This window comes from Giraffa tippelskirchi, chromosome 3, assembly GCF_054371585.1.
Source record: "Giraffa tippelskirchi isolate mGirTip1 chromosome 3, T2T-mGirTip1v1.2.pri, whole genome shotgun sequence".
Lineage (NCBI taxonomy): Eukaryota > Metazoa > Chordata > Mammalia > Artiodactyla > Giraffidae > Giraffa > Giraffa tippelskirchi.
Window position 1 is genome coordinate 46,797,752 of NC_137277.1, and position 22,489 is coordinate 46,820,240.

Here is a 22,489-nt window from a genome sequence, read left to right on the forward strand (position 1 = left end):
AGTGTTCACCATTCAATGTAATAATGACTTTGAGGGATTAAGCAACCACATGCAGTGATAACAACCAAGAAATTTCCTGGAAGAAAGCACATTTAGTTGTTCAAGGCCCTGGGTGCGTGTGGTCCATGCTATGTAGCCTTGAATAACTCTTAACTCATGTTCTACTCTGGGTTCTCAGTTTCTTTATATGTAAAATGGGATCATAACACAGAATGATCTTTTGGCTCTCCCAGTCCTGTTATTCCCCAGCTCCCGCTCCACGATCCTTTTCTATTGGCAGTGACCAAACCGTGGGTGCCATGAGGGAGGCCATCAGAGGACAAGGGTTAAGGTGTGGCCAGGTGGACAGAGCTCTGGAGCCCCAGGGGCACAGTGGACAAGACCAGCTTGGACCAAGGGATTCCATGCTGTCAGTCTTTGCAGCATGAATCCACTCTCCTCTTGGCCTCTTTGTAGGCACCTGGGGTTTGAAGCTGGCAGCGCCATCAAAGACGGGCTGGTGGCTGCATTATAAAAGGGTTGTATTCCCTCTTGTTGATAAATAAATCCTCTTTCTTCTAAATAGCCAAGCTGGCGGGTTTCATTGTAAGTGGTTTGCACTCAGCAGAGAGCTGGGACTGGCAACACCACATCCTTCATCTCTGCAATATTAATTAGTTTTCCACGATGCTGTATTTTAATCATGAAAAAATGAGAACGGTGGGAACCCCATCAAAGGAAGAGCTCGGGAGAAGGAGGGCAAACAAGACACGGAATTAAAAAAGAAGTGAAGATGTGCAGGGGAAGCAGTTAGAGATGGGGAGGGGGTCATGAGACGAAAAGCATCAGTTGGGAGGTGAGGAAGGATTCTTCATAAACATCTACTATGAGTTGTGAATAGTATTAGGTTCTTTGCCTGCACTGTTTCAGTCCACCCTGGAACCAACCTATATTTACATCCCTTATTTTATAGATGAGCAACTTGAAGCTCCAGAAAAGGCAATGGCAACCCACTCCAGTACTGTTGCCTGGCAAATCCCATGGACGGAGGAGCCTGGTAGGCCACAGTCCATGTGGTCTCGAAGAGTCGGACATGACTGAGCAACTTGACTTTCACTTTTCACTTTCATGCATTGGAGAAGGAAATGGCAACCCACTCCCGCGTTCTTGCCTGGAGAATCCCAAGAACGGGGGAGCCTGGTGGGCTGCAATCTATGGGATCAGCGCACAGAGTCAGACACGACTGAAGCGACTTAGCAGCAGTAGCAGCAGCAGAAGCAAAATGAAGTTCAGAAAAATCAGGTACCTTAAGGTCAAAAATATAATGCATGGAAGATCCAGGGTTTGAACCTGAAATGTTTTTACTCCATGCCTAAACCTTATTCAGCTACATCCATCTAACTTTTCCCCAAATATTTATCCAGCAATTATTGTGCCTGGGCATAATACTAGGCACGTGCAGCCTCCCTAGAAAAACACACAAGAAAGATGCTTGGCTAAATCGTCATGAAAATGGTGCCAGCAAATTCATGTTTTGGAAAGATCTTCCAGAGATCAGTGGAATTCAAAAGAACAGGACTGCTGCACAGCGTAGGGAGCTCAGCTCGGTGTTCAGTGGTGACCTAGATGGGTGGGATGGAGAGTAGGTGGGAGAGAGGGCCAAGAGGGAGGGAATGCGTGTATACATGTAACTAACTCGCTATGTTGTACAACACTGTAAATCAACTATTTGTTGCTGTTGTTGTTTAGTCACTAAGTCATGTCCCACTCTTTTGTGACCCTATGGACTGTAGCCCTCTAGGCTCTTCTGTCCATGGGATTTCCCAGGCAAGAAAACTGGAATGGGTCACCATTTCTTTCTCCAGGGGATCTTTCCAACCCAAGGACTGAACTCGTGTCTCTTGCATCACAAGTAGATTCTTCACCACTGAGCCACTAGGGAAGCCACACAATAAGGTATAAATGAACCTATCATAGTATCCCCACCTAGTTCAAGAGTGATGACCCTGAAACTGCTTCTGAGAGTTTTCTCCTTGTCAGGGGGACCTACCTGGACCCTGGCTCATGAGATGTTACTCTGCTTATCGGAGCTCATGTTTGAACACTGATTCCTCACTGCACACTTCCCATTTTGCATGGGGACAGGGTAGGTGATGTGGGGACTAAAGAAAGATCAGAAGTCCACAGGACATAGCTACACATCACCAGGGTCTCCTTTTGACAACAGTACTAATAATAGTGATGGTGTTAAGAATGACAGCTATAGTGAACGAGCTTTTCTTAGATATTAATTAGTGCCTACACATTTCAACTCACAACACCCTCCCAACTGTCTTAGGAGGTGGGTACTGGGATGAATGCCATTTTACCAAGGTTCAGACAAGTTAAAGAGCTCAGGTATTGAATCCACATATCCTGCCTTGCAGGCCGGTTGTTTACTGCTAAGTCACCAGGGAAGTCCAAAAAAAACAAATATACCCCCTTTCTTTTAAAAAAAAAAAAAGAACAAATTATAAAAAGAAGCAGGACTGTTACAGCTGCCCAGATGAGAGATCAGGCTGGCCTTTGTTGGGGTGGTGGTTGTCAAGATGGAGAGGAATAACCACAGACCTTATGCAAGCTCTCTACACTCAACTTCTCTTGGCAGCTCACACAGGACGAGACTAGTTAGATGTAAACCCCTCTTAGGATCCAGAAGAAGAATTTTAGAGTAACCAATGTAGAAGAAGATGAGGTCAATACTTTCTGCTTCTTTGTTACTAGGCAATCCATAAACACATATTGAGCTCTTAGGCTATGCCAAGCAGTCTTTTAGATGCTATAAGGATGCCTTTACCCTCAGAAAGCTTCCAGTCTGGTTAGAAAAGGAGGGCATACTTTCCTCAGGTCACTTGGCAATACACATCAGAGAGGCACAGATACAAGTAGGATGCAGGCGGAGTAGGCTAAGTTGGCATAATTGGGGGTGGAGGGGAGGGGAGCAGGAAACGATTATTTACTAGAAAATTCTGTGTTATGGATTGAATTGTGTTTCCCAAACAGATGGGTTGAAGTCCTGACCTCTGGTTAACCCAGAATGAACTTATTTAGAAATAGGGTTATTGCTGATGTGATTAGCTAAGCTAAAGTAAGGTCAAACTGGAGTAGGGTGGCCTCCTAATCCAACAAGACTAAAGTTCCTGTAAGAGAGAAGATGGCCAGATAAAGATAAAGCAGAGATTTGGAGATGTGCTGTAAGAAGCCAAGAAACATCTGGGGCTACTGGAAGGCAAGAGAGACAATGAAGGATCCTCCACTAGAGGCTTTGGAGGGAACATGGCCCTACCAACACCTTGACTTCTGACTTCTGGCCTCTAGAGCTGTGAAAGAAGACGCTTCTGTCGTGTTAAGCCACCCAGTTTGTGAAAACTGACTATACGTGTAGCTCACTTTATCTCCCCCTGTAGACGGCAGGCGGCTGGCACTCCTAGTTCCATGACAGAGGTCAGAAAACTGAAGCCCCAGGATTCTCACACACAGATGACCCCACTAATATGTGATGGCTCTGCACTCAGTGATCCACTCTAGAGGTGGTTGTGGAGGTGAACTTGAAAGGATAAGTAGGAAAGAGAAGTTACTGGATCTGATCATGTGGAGAGCAGGACAGCTTTCCCCCATGACATCATGCATTGCTTTAGTCCCCAAGAGAAATGAGTGCTTCCTGGGTGTCAGGCACAGGTTCGAAGCTAAAGAAAAATTGTGGTTGAACGAGATGTGGTTGCCCTTGAGGAACTCACAGTCCAGCGAGGGAGAAAGATATGTGACCAGACACAATGAGGTGAGGTGAGCAGCGCACCCAATAGGGGAACAAAGAACAGGGAGCACCGCCCCCAGGTACTTCCTGGTTCATGGCAAGGCACCTCCTGACTCCACAACAGCTTGCAGAAAAAGGAAAACTGGATCACAGGAAATGAGCACATCATGGCTCAGACATCGACAATATAAATTCCCAATTCAAGAGAACAACAGCAATGATAAAATGCAGGAAAAATGTGTCTTAGCATTAAGGAAATGCTCTCACTTTGCCCAGAGTTGATATGGAAGATTTCCTAAAGATCACGGCACTTGAGCTGAACCTGAAGGACAAGGGGAAAATGCGTCAAGGGAAAGACCTTGGGAGACAAACTGCTCCCAGGTGGTGATATTTTTTTCCCCTAAGAATCCCTCAAAAGCAAGATTCAGGATGCTTTGATGGCTGCTCTATTCACAACATCTAGAAGAAAACATAGTAGGTGCTCAATGTGCAGAAGATGTAACAAGCCCATCAGGATGAGGCTCCACATACTGTATGCATGTGTTGGTCACTCAGTCGTGTCCATCTCTTTGTGACCCCATGGACTGTAGCCTGCCAGGCTCCTCTGCCCATGGGATTCTCCAGGCAAGAATACTTGAACGGGTACCCATTCCCTTCTCCAGGAGGTCTTCCCGACCCAGGGATCAAACCCTGGTCTCCTGCACTGCAGGCAGTTTCTTTACCATCTGAACCACCAGGAAAGCCCGAGACTGTACATGGACGCCTCTACATGCTCCTGGAAGTCTGGCCTCTATCAGTCGAGTGCTGAGTTCTTTGTGAAACCTACCCAGTGCACCATCCTGGGTTCTTTCTCAGAAAGACAGAGAGTTGGGTAAGACAAGTTTTCCAAGGGCTCTCGGTGGACTGAGAAGATGACAAATGAGTGATTTCCATATCTACTGTGTGATACCATGGCTCTGATGGGGAAAACAGTAAGGAAGAGCAGGCAAGTCTGATGGAGGAAGTGACACTAAGCTGAGATTTCGAGGATGAACGGGAGATTAGCCTGGCAGAGGAGGGATGATCATGTGATGGAAAGAACAGCAGCTCCAGCCAAAAACGAGCTTGTCATCTCTGGGGACTGCAAACAGTCCAATGTGACCTGGAGTGCAGACCTGGATGTGGAACGCATGGGAGATCTGGTCGGCAGAGGGACACGGGGGCCAAATCACACAGGCACGCCTTTGACGGACCTGGATTATGTTCGATGGGGGAACCATTTAATGGATTCAAGTTCCCAGATATTTGCTACCGGCTTTGCAAGGCTTCTCTGGCTGGATCACATTTTCTCACCCTCAGAACGGGGAACACAGTCATCACAGGGCCATCGAAGGGCAAATTCAAAGCCAGGACAGGGGGAGGGAGAAGACATGCGTAACATTACCTTAATTTAATATTCTTCTTTTTATCAATCAGTGATTAATAGGTATTACATTTCCCCCCCCATCCATTCTCAAGAGAGGTGTTATAATAACATGTCAGGGAGGTGTGGATAAGCAGCATTATGGAGCCTGGTTTATAATGCAGTTTGGAACAGATGCTAACGTCCCGATTATGCATTCCAGCATCATTTATACTCGGCTCCGTGGTGCGGTAACGCTCGTGGCATCATAATTCTCCAAAGCAGTTGCTATTAATCACTCATTCATTATTAAAACACATTGTATTCATTTCTGCTTGACAACGGGTGCAGGGCAGGCTCTGTTTCTCCAGAGCGGTTATCTCCAGACTTGTCAGATTATCTCCAGTCTCAGCCCAGAGGAGCTCCAGTCCTCCAGGATGGCTGAGAGCTCCGCAGAGACATCTCAGCATGGATGGGAATTTGGGACTCAGAAGAGACGTATCTTATCCAAGGGATACACATCCGCAAGCGGGCACAAGGCTCCCAGAAACCAAGACCATCTCTCATCCTGAGTGCCTCCTCTGCCCACCTCTCCCTCTAAGCTGAAAGCCCCATTTCTCTGAAGGAGAACTCTGCTGGGCTCTTTTATATCCATGGGTTTCTCAGCATCACCTGGGAGCTAGGGTTCTGCCTCCAAACTCACTTGATCATAAGAAGACGTTGGGTGTCACAGTCAAATACAACAGGGAACTCTACTTAACACACTGTGACAACCTGAATGAGAAAGAAGTCCAAAAGGGAGGGAATATATGTATATGTATGGCTGATTCATTTTGTTGTACAGTAGAAACTAAAACAGCATTGTAAAGCAATTATAGGGGCTTCCCTGATAGCTCAGTTGGTAAAGAATCCACCTGCGATGCAGGAGATCCTGGTTCCATTCCTGGGTCAGGAAGATCCGCTGGAGAAGGGATAGGCTACCCACTCCAGTATTCTTGGGCTTCCCCTGTGGCTCAGCTGGTAAAGAGCCCACCTGCAATGCGGGAGACCTGGGTTCGATCCCTGGGTTGGGAAGATCCTCTGGAGAAGGGAAAGGCTACCCACTCCAGTATTCTGGCCTGGAGAATTCCACGGACTGTATCGTTCATGGGGTCGCAAAGAGTCGGACACAACTGAGCAACTTTCACCTTCACTTTCACTTTTCAAAGCAATTATGCATGCTGTGCGTGCTAGGTCGTTTCAGTCATGTCCAACTGTTTGCAGCCCTATAGACCACAGCCAGCCAGGCTCCTCTGTCCATGGGATTCTCTAGGCAAGAATACTGGAGTGGATTGCCATGCCCTCCTCCAGGGGATCTTCCTGACCCAGGGATCAAACTTGCATTCTCTTACTTCTCCTGCATTGGGAGGAGGTTCTTTACCACTAGCACCATCTGGGAAGCCCTATACTGCAATAAAAATTAATTAAAAAACACAAGGGCTCTGGGTCAGGTCCCTTGTCTTCTACCACTAGCTGTATGATTTTAGGTAAGAAATCTAATATTTTTGTCCCTCTGTATCATCAGCTGTACAATGGAGTTGTAATAATAGGACCAATCTCATAGAATTGCTGTCAGGATTAATGAATTATTTCTAACAAAGCCCTTATAAGATATCTGAAACATCATTCACATCAGACCTTGTTATGACTTATTAAGACAATCCTAACATTTCCAAGATGTCCCACACAGCCTCTTATGGTGGGGGGTGGGGAGTGTGGAGGAACCATCCATTCACTCATTCCATAAAGAGCAGTTGAGCATCCCAAAGGTGCCAGGCAGCATTTTAAGTACCAGACACACAGAGTCCTATAAGGCAAGACCCCTCCTTCAAGGAGCCCGCAAGCTAGTGAGGCAGTTGTACTTAAAGTGTAGAGGTCTGAAAGCCCCTCTAGCTTTTCTCTGAAGCCTCAGCATTTAGTTGCACCTTTACCTGAAAGGTGAGCAAGGCAGACATTATTATATCTTTCACAGTAGCAAACACCCCATGCTCCCCTCTGGATGTTAGAATAGTGGCTAAAGTTCTTGAAGGTTCCCACACTTTGAATGAAGTATTTTAGTCTAAAAATGTACAGAGTATAATTTAATGAATAAATAGAATATTATAAAGGCCTCTGAATCCTTCTTTTTGTGCCATCCAATGATAACCACCAGTGTCAAACCAGGTATTAGAATTTCCATGCCTTTTAAAAACATTTACCGTAAAAGTGCAAACCTATAAACATTGTATGTTTATGTTTATATGTTTTCAAACTTGACATAAATGATAACACATTGTACATCTTCTGCAGCTTGGTTTTTTAAGGAAAGCATTTTGTCATGGAAAAGTTCAAATATAAGTAAACAGAATAGTATAATGAGAATGAATAAACCACAAGGACCTACTGTGTAGCACAGGGAACTGTATTCCATATCCTGTGATAAACCATCATGAAAAAGAATGCATATATAACTGAATCATTTTGCTGCATGGCAAAAATTAACACAACATTGTAAAAAAGAAACTATACTTCAATAAAAAATAAAGTAGCCTGGGTACCTATTACCCAGGCTTCCCAGGTAGCTCAGGGGTAAAGAATCCACCTGCAATGCAGGAGACACAGAGACAGAGGTTCTATCCCTGAGTCAGGAAGATCCCCTAGAGAAGGAAATGGCAACCCATTCCAGTATTCATGCCTGGGAAATCCCATGGACAGAGGAGCTTGGCAGGCTACAGTCCATGGGCTCGTTAAAGAGGTGGACACTACTGAGTGACTGCGCACACAGTACCTATTCCCCAGCTCCAATGATCAACATCTAATTATTATTATTATTTGGCCATGCCAGGACTTCATTATGGGATGCAGGATCTTTAGTTTCGGCATAAAAAATAAAGGATCTAATTCCCAGACCAGGGATCGAATCCAAGCTCCCTGCATTGGGAGCATGCAATCTTAACCACTGGACCAGCAGGGAAGTTCCTATCTGGTTATTCTTGATGCACCTGTACTGACATCAACTCTACCTCAGTCTCACTCAATTATACTTTACAATTCTGTTTTAAAATAAATTTTACATACATTTGAATGCATAATCTTAACTGTACACATTTCAAAAATAGATCCACCATGCATCACTATTTCTATCAAGACAGAGAACACTCTCATCTCTTACAAAAAATATCCTCCTTTCCCCAAAGTCTTTTTCTCTTCCACCATCCTGCCCCCTAGAAAACCAATTGTTTTGACCTTAGATTACAACTGCCTGTTCTGTAATTGCATATAAATAGGCTCATAGAGTCTACAATCATTTGTATCCTTTTGGGGGGAAGAAGTATCACATTTCTGAGATTCATCCACATTGTTTCATACATCAAAAGATGGCTTCACTCTACTGAGAAAAGTATTCCACGGTACAAATATAGCATGGTTTGTTGATTCATTCTCCTGGTCATGAACATATGGGCTGCTTCCAATTCTTGGCTACTGTGAATAAAGTTGCTAAGAACACTTTTATACTACCTTTTTGTGGTTATTTGTTTGAATTTCTCTTGGATGAAGGAGTGAAATTGCTGAGTCAGAGAGTAGGTGCAGTTTTCTTTTTCAAAAAATATGTTATTGAAGTACAGTTGATTTACAGTGTTTGTTAATTTCTCCCATACAGCAAAGTGATTCATAGAGGAATATGGTCTATCACATGATGGTTTATCACAGTATATTGAATATAGTTCCCTGTGCTATACAGTAGGACCTTGTTGCTTATCTATCCTATATGAACTGGTTTGCATCTGCTACTCCCAAACTCACAATCCTTCCCTCCCTTAGCAATCACAAGTCTTTTCTCTATACCAATGAGTTTATTTCTGTTTTGTAGATATGTTCACTTGTGTCCTATTTCAGATCCCACATATAAGTGATACTATATGGTATCTGTCTTTCTCTTTCTGACTTACCTTCACTTGGTATGCACATCTCTAGGTCCATCCACATTGCTGCGAATAGCAGTTTTTCATTCTTTTTTAGGAGGTTGTTTCAACCGTTTGAAAAATTACCAATCTTTTTTTCCAAGATGGCCATGCCATTTGACTCCCTTTCCAGTGATGTGAGAGCATTCTGGTTGCTCCAGAGCCTGATCAACCCCTGTTGTCAAGCATGTTTCACTGTTCAAGATTGTTGCCTCTTTTTATTGAGTTGTCACTTTATTATTTTTTTATTTTTTTAATTGGATAATGATTGCTTTACAATGTTGTGATGGTTCCTGTCACACAACAACATGAATTAGCCATAAGTGTACATAAGTCCTCTCCCTCTTGAACCTCCCTCCCATCCCTCACTCCATACCACCCCTCTGGGTTGTTACCAAGCACCAGGTTGAGCTCCCTGTGTTATACAGCAACTTCCCACTATCTATTTTACACATGGTAGCGTATAGTCCTTTTTATATTCTGAATAAAAGCTCTTTGTCAGAAATATGTTTTGGAAAATTTTCTCCAAGTCTATTTGTTCATTTTTATAATGATATATTCCATTGAGCAGAGTTCTTGTTTGCTTTTTTGTTTTTTTTTTTAATTGGTAATGTTTTCTGAATTTTGTCTTAGAAATCTTTGTTTACCTTTTGGATCTTTTTAAAAAATTACAATTTTGTTTATTTATTTGTTCTTTTTTGGCACGGCCTTGTAGTATGCAGGATCTTAGTGCCCTGATCAAGGATCAAACCTGAACACCTAGAAGTGGAAGCACGGAGTCTTTTTTCTTTTTTCTTTTTTTTCTTTTTTTTAAAAAATAAATTTATTTATTTTAGTTAGGGGCTAATTACTTTACAATATTGTAGTGGTTTTTGCCATACGTTGACATGAATCAGCCATGGGTTTACATGTGTTCCCCATCCTGAACCCCCCTCCCACCTCCCTCTCCATCCCATCCCTCTGGGTCATCCCATTGCCCCAGCCCTGAGCATTTGTCTCATGCATCGAATCTGGAATGGTGTTCTGTTTCACATATGATAATATACATGTTTCAATGCTATTCTCTCAGAACGTCCCACCCTCACCTTCTCCCTCAGAGTCCATAAGACTGTTCTAGGCATCTGTGTCTTTTAGTCTGTCTCGCATATAGGGTTATCGTTACCGTCTTTCAAATTTCATATATATGCATTAGTGTACTGTATTGGTGTTTTTCTTTCTGGCTTACTTCACTCTGTATAATGGGCTCCAGTTTCATCCATCTCAATAGAACTGATTCAAATGTATTCTTTTTAATGGCTGAGTAATATTCCTTTGTGTATATGTACCACAGCTTCCTTATCCATTCATCTGCTGATGGACATCTAGGTTGCTTTCATGTCCTGGCTATTGTAAACAGGGAAGCACAGAGTCTTAACCACTACACTGCCAAGGAAGCCCCCTTAAATTTTGTAATTTTAAATTCTACACTTAGGTCTAAGATCCATGAAATATTAAACTTTGTGTGGTGTGAGGTAGGGGACTGAGCTCATTTTTTCACCGTACAGATACCCTGTGATTTTAGCACCATTTGTTGAAAACGCTTTCCTTGCTCCCTTGTATTACTTTATTGCTTTTGTCAAAAATTAATTCACCATATACATATATGTCTGTGTACTATCTCACAGGCTGCACTAATCCATGTGCCTATCCTTATGCTGATAACAAACTATTATCAAGCTGTGTTAATGACGGTAGCTTTATATTAAGTCCTGAAGGCAAGCAGTGTGAGTTTTCCAGCTTTGTTCCTTTTTAAGGGTGTTATTACTTGGCTATTCAAGATCATTTGCATATCCATATAATTTTAGAATTAGCTTATCTATTTCTATTTTTAAAAAGCCTTTTGGAATTGTGATTTGAATTACATTGAACTACAGATCACATCTTGACAACACTGGATTTTCCATTCACACAGATATAGTATATCCTTCCATTTTTAACATCTTTAAAATTTTTTCTTAGCAAATATTAAATAATTTTTAGTAGAGAGGATTCACATATCTTCTCTTCAATGCATTGCTAACTATAATTTGTAAGATACTGCGAAAAAATGATTTATTTCCCATTTCTTTTTCTGCCAACATATAGATAAATAATTGAATTTTGTTTATGTATCATGTATCCTGAAATATGGGGCTTCCCCAATGGCTCAGCGGTAAAGAATCTGCCTGTAACGCAGGAGATGCAGGAACTGCGGGTTCGATCCCGGGGTCAGGAAGATCTCCTGGAGAAGGAAACAGCAACCCACTCCAGTATTCTTGCCTGGGAAAGCCCGGGGACAGAGGAGCCTGGTGGGCTACAGCCCAGAGGGTTGCAAAATGTCGGACATGACTGAATGACTAAGCACAGTGAGCACATCCTGAAATACTGGTAAATCCATTTAAAGAGTTGTAGGTGCTTTCTTCATGAATGCCTTAAGGTATTCTTTAAAAATATTATGGTGTCTGTGAGTCTGAATTCTTAATTAAGTAATTAATATAATTTTGTTTATAACTATGGATAGTATAAAATTCTCCCTTTTGAATTTTTACACTTTTAATTCATCTTGTGAACAGACTAGAACTTCCATACAACAATGAATAGAAATTCAACATTCCTGCCTTTTTATCTGATCTTAGGGGGAAAACACTCAGTGCTTCGTCATTAAGTATTAACTGTATGTATTTTGTAGGTGCCCTTTATCAGATTGAGTATTCTGGTTTGCTAGATGATATCTATTCTAGTCTGCTTGCTGAGACTCTTTGTCATGAATGAACGTTGGATCTGGTTAAATGCTTTTTCTTCTCATTCATGGTTTTCTACTTTAGCTTTCATTTGGCAGATTACATCGATTAATTTTTGAGTGTTGAATCAAGCCTGTATTTCTAGAATAAACTTTGATCATGATATAGTATACTTTTTATATATTTCTGAAGATGTGTCAATATTTTGTTAAGGATTTTTGCATCTTTGTGTTAGAATGTTTTCTTATATTGTCTTTGTCTTGATTTGATAGAAGGTTTTAACTCATAAAATGATTAAGGCATGCTTCTTCTTCCTCTTTTTTCTGAGTTTGTATATTTCTCTCAAATGATTGATAGAATTCACCTGTGAAACCATGGCGTTCTGGAGTTTGTTAGAAGATTTTAATTTAAAAATACAATTTCTTTCATAGGTACAGAGCTATTCAGAATTCTCTTATCAACTTGTGTCAGATTTGTTTTGTTGGTCAGTTGAGTTCTTCAAGGCATTTGCCCATTTCATCTGAATTGTAGAATTTGTTGGCATAATGGTCTTCATAATGTTTCCTTTCTATTCTTTTAAGTTCTGTAGGACCTATAGTGGCAGTGATTCAATTCCTGTTAAATAAAATTATTGGTAATTTTTGTTTCCTTTCTGTGTTCCTTTTGCATTTCCTAATCTTGTTAAGAGTTTATCAAATGTATTAATCTTTAAAAATTTTTGACTTTGTCAATTTTATTTCTTTTCTGTTCTTTGATTTCTGCTCTCACTTGTGTTACTCCTTCCATCTATTTACTTTACTTTGTTTGCTTTTCTTTCTGACCTCCTATGATGGAAATTTAGATCATTAATTGTTATACCTTTCTTCATAAAACAAACACTCAAAGCTACCATTTGGTCCTCAAAACATTGGCTTAGCTGCATCTCTCACATATTTATTTGGATATTAATTAATAAAAATAAACACTAACAAAGAGTTATAAAAATAAAATAGTGCAAAGAACAACCTTTATGCAGATTCACTTAATATTTCTTTCCATTTGCTCAGCATGTGTGTGTGTATATAATTATTTTTTGAAATATCTGAGAGTAATTTACATACATCTTAGACCTTTACCCTTAAGTACTTAAATGTGTATTTCCAGGAGTAGGAATACTTTCTTCTATAACCACTGCAATTATCAAACTCACACATTTATATTTATGCTCTATTTTTAACTAATATACCAGCCATATTCCAATTGTGTCAGTTTACCTAAAAAGGTACTTAATAGCATCTCTCTCTCCTCCAGTACAAGATTTTATCTTGCTGCCAAGTTTCTTTAGCCGAAGAATTAATGCTTTTGAACTGTGGTGTTGGAGAAGACTCTTGAGAGTCCCTTGGACTGCAAGGAGATCCAATCACTCCATCCTAAAGGAGATCAGTCCTGGGTGTTCATTGGAAGGACTGATGTTGAAGCTGAAACTCCAATACTTTGGCCACCTCATGCAAAGAGTTGACTCATTGGAAAAGACCCTGATGCTGGGAAGGATTGGGGGCAGGAGGAGAAGGGGAGACAGAGGATGAGATGGTTGGATGGCATCACTGACTCGATGGACATGGGTTTGGGTAAACTCTGGGAGTTGGTGATGGACAGGGAGGCCTGGCGTGCTGCAATTCACGGGGTCGCAAAGAGTCGGACGTGACTGAGCGACTGAACTGAACTGAACTGAATCCGGAATGTTTCCACAAACTTTCTTTGTATCTTCACATAGAAAGCTACCCATTTGGGGATATGTGAGATTTCCTGGTGATTAGATTAAGGCCATACACTCTTAGGACAGCACCTCTGGAGAAACAGTGTCCGTCTGTTCCTTATTGGACAACAATCAAAACTTTAATCATTCAGTCAAGGTGCTGCCAAGTTTTTCAGAATACACTTATCAGTTTTTCTCCTTTTAACTAATAATCAGTATGTAGGAAAAACACTTAAAAATCATGTCAATATCTTGCTCTCACCAAAATCTCCTCCTGGATTTGGTATCTGCTGGTGATTCTTCTATGACCCATCTTTACCACGGTTATTACAAAATAATGACTCCAAGTGGCAGCTTCAGCCCTCAGCACTGTAGTAGAAGCTAGAGCCTCCTTTCTCCTGGATTCATGTGTATGTGTATATATGTGTCTCATCTATGTATTGGATCTATTTATCTATTTAGTATCTATCTATTATGAATGTGGATTCATGATTCCCTACTTTCACGGGGCTCATCCCTCATTACCCTTTGTAATTATTTTGGTGCTCATGTGTGCTTGCTTATGTGCATGCATGCTCAATTGCTCAGAGTGTCTGACTCTTTGTGACCCCATAGACTGTACCTCACCAGGCTCCTTTGTCCACGGAATTTTCCAAGCAATAATACTGGAGGGGGTTGCCATTTCCTCCTCCAGGGGAATCTTCCTGACCCAGGGATGGAATCTGAATCTCCAATGTCCCCTGCATTGGCAGGCAGATTCATTATCACTGTGCCACCTGGGAAGCCCATTTTGGTGCTCATATTGTCTCAAATTTGATCAATGGGAGCTCCTCAAAGCTGGCTCCAATTCATTCAGTTTCTCTACTGGGTCATATACCGTTGTGGTGAATATACCAAAACTATTTTTGCATTCTATTGTCAATTGCCATTAGGTTGTTCATGCATTCACATATGTATGAGCACTGCCATCATATGAATTCCTGTGCATATCTCCTATGAACACATACGTTCCAGACAGAGCAAAGCCTAAAAACTCTGGTTCTTAGGATATGAGAATCACCTTTCTTGATCACAACTATTTTGATCATAACTATTTGAACATAACTTGCTTGATCATAACTATTCACTAATATGGTAACAAAATAAGTAATTTTGCCAATTTACACTTTCATCAACAGTGAATGAGAATTTATATAAACATCCTTCCCAATACTTGGTAATGTTACACAAACTCATACCACATTTGTCATTTAATAAGTTTTAAATAGAAACTCATTGCTGTATAAATCTACATCTTTTCAGATGTACAAGGGCCACTAAGCCTTCCTCTTGGGAACTTTAGACATTCATCTACTTTACTCTCATTTTTTCAGTTGAAAAATGAAAACTCTGATACATTAAGTGACATGCCCTAGATCACAGAGCTGTCATGAATTAGACATGAATCCAGGTATGCTAACACCAAAAAAAAAAAAAAAAAGCAAAATTTCTATCCATCTAATCATTCTGACACTGTGTAGATTTATGACTAAGAGGATGTGTCAGTTTACATGGTGTGTGTGTAAAATGGGTGGGATAGTTTTGGGTTTTTTTTTTTTAATTAACATTTTGGCTTGAGGTCTTCAAAGCTCTTCTGGGATAAATAAAACCTTCAAGGTAAATCACCCACAATGTACCTTTTACCCCCAATCTTTTTCTGACTAAAATAAAACGAATGAAAATCCCAACAACCCTGGATAGATGTCCTAAGGAGACAGTCCTCCACAACAGTGCTTATTTTTCGGTGTGGGTTTATAATCTGAACAAATGAGCACGGCATCAAGTCAGCCTCAGTAGCCTTTGTCTCTCTCCCTCCAGCATTCTGTGTAAGACACTGGCCCCGATTAGGACAGGCCCCAGAGCACTGGCCCAATTCAAGGCCAGGAACCACTCAAGGAAAGCTGCATTCTCCGGTTGCCCCAGGAAACCATAGCTCCTCCTGGCCTGTGGCTTTCACAGCTCTGCTTGCCCACTACCCTCATGCCTGCCTGATCGCCCAGCCTCACCACCCTCTCTGCCTGGGGATCACTCATTAGCCTGAGGATCACTCATTAGCCTGGGATTAGCAGCTGTGGCTGCAGCAGGGTGGGCAAAGCCCTGTGCCCTGGGCTGTGGCTGCAGAGAACTGTCTGGGGAGGGAGGGCTCAGCTGTCCGAGTGCCAGGCACATGTCAAATCCAGTTTGGAAGAGGATCTTGTTAAGCTTCCTTATCTGATGACAAGCACTCCTTTAAAAAAAAACATCATCAGTTAAGAAGGTTTTGCAATGTCTACCAGGCACCCTTGCTCAGGTCAGATAATGTTTCCTGTCAAGAATATATTCTTTCTCTCCCATCAGTCACTTGGTTCAAGGAGATATGATTAGTCATGGGGGACTTACATATAAGCCTTGCTGGTCACTAATTAGTCTTTGACCTTCAAAAGCTTTGGGACTCATTTCTGTGACTGCAGAGTCCAGCATCTTCACAAGTAAAGGGCACAAAGCTTTTTTTTAATTTTAAAAAACTTTTTATTTTGTATTAGAGTACAGCCGATTAATAGTGCTGTGATAGTTTCAGGTGAACAGTGAAGGGACTCAGCCAATCATTGAGTTACAATGTGTTAAATTCTACTGTACAATAAAGTGATTCAGTTATACATGTACACACATTCTTTTTTATATTCTTTTCTGTTATGATTTATCACAGGATATTGAATATAGCTCCCTGTGCTATACAGTAGCAACTTGTTTTTTTTAATTCATTTTTAATTGAAGGATAATGGCCTTACAGTATTATGTCAGTTTCTGCCAAACATCAACATGAATCAGCCATAGGTATACTTATGTTCCCTCCCTCTTGAACATCCCTCCCAACTCCCCCCCTCACTCTACCCCTCTCAGTTGTTACAGAGCTCCGGTTTGAGAGGAATTTGTTGTTTACCTAGTTTATCTTGTTGATATACTAGCTGGCATCTGCTAACCTCAGACTCTGCCTGTATCCCTCCCTGACTCAATCCCCCTGGCAACCACAAGTCCATTCTCTAAGTCTGTGAGTTTGTTTCTGTTTCATAGATAAGTTCATTTGTGTCATATTTGGATTCCACATATAAGTGATATCATATTGATATGATATGTCTTTCTCTTTCTGTTGGAAAAGTTTTCAATTAGCAATGATCTTGCCTCAGATAAACCCCACTGGCTATGATACTGCCACTCCACAAAACTTGCCTTTGTCTTTCTGACTTACTCCACTTAGTTTGACAATCTCTAGTTCCATCCATGTTGCTGCAAATGGCATTTTTCATTCTTTTTTATGGCTGAATAGTACTCCACTGTATATATGTACCACATCTGCTTTATCCATTCATTCATCAATGGACATTTAGGTTGTTTCCATGGCTTGGTTCAGAGCTGATTTTCAGTCCTACTTATTACCTTTTCAGAACCATAAGCATCAAAAAAAAAAAAAAACCCATAGGAAGCCAAAAATAATAAAACCAACTGCTTGTGAAACAGTACTTTCCTACACGCTAGCAGTAGCATAAGTTGTTCTAACCCTGTTGAAAAGGAATTTTCCAGAAGGTACCAAAACTCACAAAAGCATATGTACTCTGACATTCTATCCATGGGGTTTTCCAGGGAGAAAAGTGGGGCTAAAACCAATTACATATCTGTCATGGGCTAGGCATGCTTATAGTCATTGTACTACTATTTCTGCACATCAATCTTTTGACACATAGCCTTACTCCCATCTTATAGAAGAGGAAGCTAGAAAAGGGCTAGGGACTTATCTAAAGCTGCAGCATCATTACGAGCGAGAAACTGCATTCAAACTCCATCTGCCTGAGTCCAATCCCCTGCTTCTTCCTCGGTAAAATATTGCCTTGTGGGGAGGTCTATGCACGAACATCTTCACTGCAACATTACTCATACTAGCAAAATGTGAGAAAAGAAAAAGTGGCTCATAACAGGAAAATGTTTGGGTAAATTATGGGAAATTAACCCCATGGATTATTTTGCCTTTTTATAAATGATAATTTTAAAGGTTATTTAGCAGTGTCAGGAAGAGCATATCATACAACATTAAGACGAGAGAATAGAACACGAAAGCATTCCTAGGTAATCATTATAACTATATTAAAATGCATATCCATATGGAAAAATTGCTCCTGGGAACTCGGAAAATAAACGACTTTTTAAAGATATTAGTAACTAAATATAATTTCTCAAAATACCCATTATTGTTATAAAGTTGTATTTCAAGACAGACACTTGTTTGGGTGGGAGAAATAAATATGTTCAGGATGGAAAGGACCAGAATTTGAATACTAGCTATTCCATATTCTAATTTTCTGAAACTGAGCAACTTACGTGTAATCCCTGAGCCTCAGTCTTTTCCATTGGTAAATAGTGATAATAAGTTTAACTTCACAAGGTCAGAGTGCAAATTAAATAAGTTAAAACAGATGCAAACACTGAGCCTACTGTGATAAATCCATTAAGAAAAATATCATCCACAATAAATTCATTAGCCAAAAATAAATTAAAATGATGGTCCTTCTTAAGCGTCCACCCCCTCCAAACTTGCCTGTAAGTTTTCTGAGGCAAGATACCCCTGAACAGAAAGTGATCTTTCAGCCCACACACGTACACATGCTCACAGGGCAGTCAAGGGAGGGGAATAAACAGAGGAATTCACCCCTGGCCAGTGTCATTCTCAGCTCAAACCAACCACAGATCCGATGCTTCACCAGCACTGTATTAATCCCTGGGCTCTGAAGTGAAGCCCACATATGAAACTAACCCTGCCCTGCTCCTCTGGGTATTTACCAGATAAGACCTTGTTACAGGCTGGGCAGCGAAGCTCCCTGAAGCTTCTTATAATGAATATCCTCGCTCTGTAAGACATCGTAAGCTCTGGTCTGTGGGGCTGTTGGGGAAAATTTTCCCCAGCTTCAGTATTGCTAAGAGAACAGGAGACATTCGACAGGACGAGCGAGACCTATTAATGTTTCTCCACGGTGTTAACAGCAATGCAATCATGCTCTCTAAACTTGAACTTGCTCTCTGTCCTGTTCCTAATTCCCAAATCAGATGCAGGGTCAAGGGACTGGGGAATGAGAGAGGACAGAACTAAACAAGCACAGATAGGTTTCTGGCAATCAACAGATCAGACCCGCAGCATCCTAGTGGAGAATCTACACCTGGGCTCTGAAGCACAAGCCCTAAGCTTACAGTGGCAGGTGACCCCTTGGTTAGAGTGAACAATCTGTTCCCCTGCCCAAAGAGATACACTCTCTGCTTCCAGCCATGCCCCAGAGAGGGGGGCAAGGGAAAAGAGAGTGGTGAGATCAACAGAGAAGAGTACTACCAAAAATTTACTATCAATCTCATAAGAGGAGCCTAAGCTTGCTGATTTGATACTCATCACCTGCCAGGAAGACATTGCTACCCTTCATTTTAAAGAAGAGGAAACCGAGGCTCCAGACTGGCATTAGTCATCTATTAGTTGAGTACTTCCTCCAGGCAAGGAACTAGGACCTCTAAGGAGACACGAAAAGACAGAAAGGGGGATTTCTCATTCGGCTGTGACGCTTGTCTCCTGGGGCTCCTCAGAACACACTGTTCCCTTGGGCAGATGCTCACAGATCAAGAAGAAATTGGCAGTGCCCTTGTTCAAGCTGTCTGCTCCTTCTCATGAGCACCAACTTGAATGAAACAAACCTGGTGCCAGGATTGGGAACAGCACTTTCAAGGGCTGCACTCAGAACCACTCTTGCCTCCCAGCGAAAGGAGGCTCACTGGGCATCCACCAGTTCAGAAGAGTGTGTGTTCTGTCTGCTCTCAATGCAAGCAAGGATGCCCTGGCGGGGCTGGACGGGCAGGGGGAGGGACTGCTGCCAGGGTGATCCCTTCTTCCCTAGGAGTAGAAAGAGCATAGCATATGGAGTCCACACACACACACACACACACACACACACACACAGACACACACACACACACACACAGACACACACACACACACACACACACAGACACACACACACACACAGACACACACACACACACACACACACAGACACACACACACAGACACACACACACACACACACACACACACACACACACACACAGACACACACACACACACACACACACACACACACACACACACACACACACACACACACACACACACACACACACACACACACACACACACACACACACACACACACACACACACACACACACACACACACACACACACACACACACACACCCTGGACTGAAACTGACATTATCACTTGCTTACTGTGTGTTTCAGACCTGCAGTCTCTAACCATTTGAGAACCAGGGTCCAGTTTCATGGAAGACAATTTTTCCACAGACCTGGGGCGGGATTTCAGGATGATTCAAGTGCATTTGTTTACTATGCATATTATTTCTAATCTAATGCAGCTACTGATCTGACAGGAGGTACTAGTCCAGGGCCCAGAGGTAGGGGACCCCTGTTTTAGACCACTCTCCTAAGATCCTCATCTGCAGAAAAGGCTTTGGGAGGAGCTAAAAGTGAATCAGGTGTCAGGTGGAGACTACAACTAGCCCAGTGCCTGACCCATAAGCAGTGTTCTTTTCCCCAGAACAATGTTTCTGGGCTGAGGACAGTGACAGTTCGTGGAGTTAAAAAAAGAAAACAAAAGCCAAACAAACAAAAAACAGGAGATCAAGCATCCTGAGAGGTGGGTGACAGATTCAGCCTGTTATTCAAAGAGTGATGGTTCAGGCCAGCCAACCGTCTCAGAGCTCATGAGAAAACCACAGGGAATGACTGAGAGAGATGACCCAAAGGAGCAGGACAGAGGTTAGGGAGAAGGACCCTAAAGCCCAACAGCTATCAGAACATTTTGAGTATTCCCACCCAATTTTGATTTTATAGCCCAGGGCTTTGTCTCATGAGCGGGCTTCACAGATGGCATAGCAGTAAAGATTCTGCCTGCCAATGCAAGAAATGCAGGAGACCTGGGCTCGACCCCTGGGCCAGGAAGATCCCCTGGAGAGGAAAATGGCAACCCACTCCACTATTCTTGCCTGAAGAATTCCATGGACAGAAGAGCTGATAGGCTGCAGTCCACAGGGTCACAAAGAGTCAGACACAGCTGAGCTCACATGTTCACATGTCTAATGAGCAAAGTGCACACCCCATGACTAAAGCCTTGTAGAAATGGGCGCCTAAAAGATTTCAAGCAATCACTTAAGACAGAGAGACAGCTTTCCCTCACATGCTCATGTCAGAGATCAGTCCCCTTGTGAGTCAGCACATTAATTCAAGCCAAATCCATCTGCTTTCATTTCAGCTCTTCTTTAGTTCTCTTTGGGTGCCAGCTTGAAAGTGAAACGTGAAACTGAAGGTGTTAGTTGCTCAGCCGTGTCCAATTCTTTGCCACCCTATGGACTGTAGCCCGCCAGGCTCCTCTCTTCATGGGATTCTTCAGGAAAGAATACTGGAATCGGTAGCCATTCCCTTCTCCAGGGTATCTTCCCAAACCAGGGATCAAACCCAGGTCTTCTGCATTGCAGGCAGATTCTTTATCATCTGAGCCACCAGTTCAGTTCAGTTCAGTTCAGTAGCTCAGTCGTGTCTGACTCTTTGCGACCCCGTGAATTGCAACATGCCAGGCCTCTCTGTCCATCACCAACTCCCGGAGTTCACCCAAACCCATGTCCATCGAGTCAGTGATGCCATCCAACCATCTCATCCTCTGTCGTCCCCTTCTCCTCCTGCCCCCAATCCTACTCAGCATCAGGGTCTTTTCCAATGAGTCAACCCTTCGCATGAGGTGGCCAAAGTATTGGAGTTTCAGCTTCAACATCAGTCCTTCCAATGAACACCCAGGATTGATCTCCTTTAGGATGGATTGATTGGATCTCCTTGCAGTCCAAGGGACTCTCAAGAGTCTTCTCCAACACCACAGTTCAAAAGCATCAATTCTGCGGTGCTCAGCTTTCTTCACCGTCCAACTCTCACATCCATACATGACCACTGGAAAAACCATAGCCTTGACTAGACGGAATTTTGTTGGCAAAGTAATGTCTCTGCTTTTAAATACGCTATCTAGGTTGGCCATAACTTTCCTTCCAAGGAGTAAGCGTCTTTTAATTTCATGGCTGCAGTCACCATCAGCAGTGATTTTGGAGCCCCGAAAAATAAAGTCTGACACTGTTTCCACTGTTTCCCCATCTATTTCCCATGAAGTGATGGGACCAGATGCCATGATCTTAGTTTTCTGAATGTTGAGCTTTAAGCCAACTTTTTCACTCTCCTCTTTCACTTCCATCAAGAGGCTTTTTAGTTCTTCTTCACTTTCTGCCATAAGAGTGGTGTCATCTGCATATCTGAGGTTATTGATATTTCTCCCGGCAATCTTGATTCCAGTGTGTGTTTCTTCCAGCCCAGCGTTTCTCATGAGGTACTCTGCATATAAGTTAAATAAGCAGGGTGACGATATACAGCCTTGACGCACTCCTTTTCCTATTTGGAACAAGTCTGTTGTTCCATGTCCAGTTCTAACTGGTGCTTCCTGACCTGCATACAGGTTTCTCAAGAGACAGGTCAGATGGTCTGGTATTTCCATCTCTTTCAGAATTGTCCACGGTTTATTGTGATCCACACAGTCAAAGGCTTTGGCATAGTCAATAAAGCAGAAATAGATGTTTTTCTGGAACTCTCTTGCTTTTTCGATGATCCAGAGGATATTGGCAATTTGATCTCTGGTTCCTCTGCCTTTTCTAAAACCAGCTTGAACATCTGGAAGTTCACGGTTCACATATTGCTGAAGCCTG

The 22,489-nt window shown here is 42.2% G+C and overlaps 1 protein-coding gene and 1 non-coding gene across 2 annotated transcripts in view; both read right to left on the minus strand.

Moving 5' to 3' along the window:
• ASIC2 (acid sensing ion channel subunit 2) overlaps window positions 1-22,489 on the minus strand; it is a 1,220,661-nt gene that overhangs the window by 1,148,240 nt on the left and 49,932 nt on the right. The gene's annotated exons all lie outside the window — the stretch shown is intronic.
• LOC145544088 (U4 spliceosomal RNA) lies at window positions 16,733-16,870 on the minus strand. The gene has a single exon (XR_014081306.1). It is a non-coding gene; the product is annotated as a U4 spliceosomal RNA (small nuclear RNA).